The sequence below is a fragment of the Dipodomys spectabilis genome, unplaced genomic scaffold, assembly GCF_019054845.1.
Source record: "Dipodomys spectabilis isolate Male_0828 unplaced genomic scaffold, ASM1905484v1 ptg000140l, whole genome shotgun sequence".
Taxonomy (NCBI): Eukaryota; Metazoa; Chordata; class Mammalia; order Rodentia; family Heteromyidae; genus Dipodomys; species Dipodomys spectabilis.
Genome location: NW_024870817.1, coordinates 21169191 through 21173462, shown reverse-complemented (window position 1 = coordinate 21173462; position 4272 = coordinate 21169191).

Sequence of the window (4272 nt, the reverse complement as noted above, 5' to 3'; positions counted from 1 at the left end):
TGAAGCTGATCTGACTTGACTTTAGGACTTGCTATAAAATTATGGAACAACAGATGTCACACAGATACAGTAAATTGATTTTAGACTAAGGTAAAAAATCAATTTAACAGGGAAAATACAGTATTTTCAACATGTACTGTAAAACAAGAAAGAAACAAACAAAACAAACTGAACTAGTTGCTCACATCTGTAATCCTAGCTAGTCAAGAGTCTGAGATCAGAAAACTTGTTTGAAGCTATCCAAGACAGGAAATCTTTGCCCAAGGGGTTCTATCCTCAATTAACCAGCAAAATGCTGGGGTGGAAATGTGACTCAAGTGGTAGAGTCCAGCTCGGCAAGCCAGTCAAATAAGTATGAGATCCTGAATGGAAGCCACTGTAATAGCTAAAAAAGAAAAACAAATTTTAAAAGTTGAACCTTCACTTACTAAAAAGAAGGTAAAACTTCTGTACATTCCTCATCTATGCCTGATATAAATAAATATTAAACCAAAGTGTATTAGAGACCTAACTGTAAAACATTGAACTATAAAGTTTTTAGAAGAGAACATAGGAGAAAGTCTTCATGACCTTGAGTTGGGTTGATTGATTTTTTTAAAAAATGGGTAAAAGTCGATTAGACACTTCACCAAAGAAAGGACAGCATCAGTCAGGTGCCAGTGGCTCACGCCTATAATCCTAGCTACTCAGGAGGCTGAGATTTGAGGATCATGGTTCAAAGCCAGCCTGGGCAGGAAAGTCCATGAGACTCTTATCTCCAATTAACCACCAGAAAACTGGAAGTGGCGCTGTAGTTCAAGTGGTAGAGTGCTTGCTTTGAGCTGAAGAGCCGAGGGATAGCACCCAGGCCCAGAGTTCAAGTCCCACGACTGACAAAAAAAGAAAAAGAAAAGGAAGAAAGGACAGCATCTTTTTACATTTCTACTACATTATATGAGGCTTCCACTTTTTCTACATCCTTGGAAATACTATTTTCTTTCATTATTGATATTGTTATTATTACCATTCTCATGGTGTAAGTCAGTATCTCATTTGGATTTGCATTTCCTAACAACTTAGGATGCTAAGTATCTTTCCATGTGCTTATTGGTCGTCTGAATAACTTCTTTGGAAAATTGTCTTCCAATCCCTTGTCAGGTCAACTTTTTAATTAAGTCATCTTTTGTTGTTTAGATACACATGTTCTTTATATTCTAGACACTAGACATTTAAAAGATATGTGGGCATATATATATATATACTTGGTGGGGTATATCTCAGTAGTAGGGCTCACAGATTCAGAGGCTTAAGTCTACAGTTAATTGACTGTTTCTGGGGCCTGCAATGAGGCAGATTGGTGTCATGGCAGAAAGATGCATAAAGTAGAGGAGGATGCTTACCTCATGGCACCAGGAAGAAGAGAGAGAGGGGAGGGGAGGATAAGAGAGGAGGTAGGGGAGAAAGAAGAGGGAAAGAAAGTGAGAGAGGAGAGAGATGGAGAGAGATGAGGACGCTTTGGCCTTCAACCTACTGGATGGTACCATTCACATTCAGAATTGGTGTTCACTCCTTAGTAGATCCTTTCTGGAAATATCCTTACAGACACATCCAAAACCATACTTTACTAATCTCCTAGCTATATCTCAATCCAACCAAGTTTACAATTAAGGTTAGTTATCACAAATACAAAATACTGTGATGTATAAACTCTTTCACTAAACTGATGTAATTTGGGGCTAGCCACTTCACCTCTGTAGATGTAGTTTTCTGTGCCTACAGAATAATACTTACTTTGTTGTAAGATTTAAAGCATTCAGCAGAGTCCCTCACATAGTTCTTTATTCACTGATAGAATCAAGACTCAAAATTCTTTCTCATTATGAAAAATAGGCTGCCTGCCATTTCCCTCGCAGATATCTTCCTTAGGAGTGAAAGTTACTCTGTAGCCACCAAAACAAGCATTTTTTGGAGCAGCTAGCACATTCAAAATATCAAACTATTGGCAAACTGGAGAATAGTAAAAATGCATGAAGTATGGCTCCTCCAAGATTGTTAAAGTAGTGAGAAGATATTACACCCTTACCTAGAGTCAGTGTAGCTCAGGAAAAGACTGATGAATGATTCTAAACTATGTATTTTTTCCAGTGGGGTTTGGAGAGTAGAGAAAGACTTGAGTTGTCCATTTTTTAATTTTTGCTAAGTATATTTAGAAATACCCTCCTAGTACAATCATTATAGTAGAATATTATAAGTCTTACATATGAAGCACAAAATTCAGAATAAAGGAGACTTTAAATTTTAATAAATGTAATTATATTACAAGCTAACTATGTTGTCCTTCAATTTTCTCATTTCAAAGAGAAAAGTGAAACTTTTTATAAGCAAGTATTTTGGGAACCTTAATGATTTCCAAAACGTCATTCATATGAGATGGACTGTGTCATATTTTGATAGTTTTTAAAATAAAACCCTGCTAAAATTACATAAAAGGGTTACTACATTATTACATTATCTTTGTGGGGTCCTAACATCTCTTTCTTTCTTTCTTTCCTTATTTCTTTTTTCCTTCCTTCCTTCCTTCCTTCCTTCCTTCCTTCCTTCCTTCCTTCCTTCCTTCCTTCCTTCCTTCCTTCCTTCCTTCCTTCCTTCCTTCCTTCCTTCCTTCCTTCCTTTCTTTCTTTCTTTTATTGTGAGGGGTTACAATTACATGAGTCAAATCAAGCATTGTTGCCTCCTCTTTTGTTTCCCCTTCCCATCCCTTCCCATCCCCCCTCCCCCACCAAAGTTGTAAAGTTCGTTTTTCGACATAACGTCTTATACATCTCATTGTTGCAATGGGTCCACCTGTATCCCTATTTAAACATTTTGTTTTTCCCCTTCTCTTCCACAAATTATACCAACATCAAATACAGTGAAAACAAGAGTTATACCGTGGGGGAGGGACATACAAAGCAACAAAGAAATCATCTTTTAAATATGTTAGAAACAATCACAAGAAAGAAAAAAACATTTGAATCCTTATCTTGGGTTCATTTCACCTAACATCAACTTATCTGACCTTTTCTGTTTGTCTCAGACATACACTAGTTTTTGCAAATAAGGGAAACCATGGGACCTATGTTTCTTTGGGCCCAACTCTTTCTTTCAGGGCAGATCAAAGGGGACAATAGAAATGCCTTTGACAAAGGATTTTTTAAAATAAGGTTTTAAATTTTATTTTTCTTGACCACGGTAACTTTAGATGTAGAAATGCTCAAGAGAAGCATTACCATGTCATATGGCAAAATTAGTAGTGAAGTTCTAAGAAAGTCTCAACATTTAGACATTCAAATTTCCCATCTTTCCAATATGTGTTCAGCTGTGTCAGTCCTAACCAGCAACACTTCCATTCCAAGTACACTGAAGCCTATTTACATCTTGATTTCAAAGTAATATCAACATTAGTTATTATCCTTAAAAAAGCATTTTCTCACCACTAACATGAGTAAGTGTATTTTAAAAGTTCCTGTGATAATTTAACATTCTTACAGCAACCTTATAGCAATATAGAAAATAAAATTAGATTAAGAGCTAAAACTGAACCCTTTAGACTCTAAAAATTGGCATTATTTTAATAGAGGATGAAGTAATCCTCAGTGTTGGGGCATATCGTCAAATGTCTGCTACTGCAACAAAATACCTGAAACTAGCAATTTATAAATGATAGACATGACTTACTCACAATTCTGGGAGCTGGCAAGTTCAACATTAAAGTGATTTGTTGTCTCCTGAGAGCGGCTCTCTGCTTCCACGTAGGTGCCTTGTTGCTGTACCCATCTGACAGGATGAATGTTGGGTCTTTATATGCAGGAATGAGCATAAGGACAAAAATAAAGGGCCTTGGTGGTTCCTTCCAGTCTCTTAATACGGCATCAATCTCCATCATAAGGGCAGATATCACATGATTTAATCACTTCTCAAAGGCCCCACCTTCTAAGCCCATCATTTTAGGCTTCATGTTCCAAACAGATGAATTTTGGAGTGACACATTCAAACTAAGCAGAGAAAAGTTTCAATATTCCTAAGATAATATGAAAATGTAAGATTTAAGATATCATCAGGATGTTTTGTTTACCATAAGGGCCATCTATAATCTAACTTTCCTTGTCTCTTCTACAATTATAGGGCTTGCCAGTTTGTAGTTGAGATTAAAATAACACAAACTCTGTGAATGAAAACCTGCTAGATTTCCAAACAGGAGCTAATTTAGTTATAAGTAGTGATCACAGCAATAGACAGTGCCCATAAGAGTTA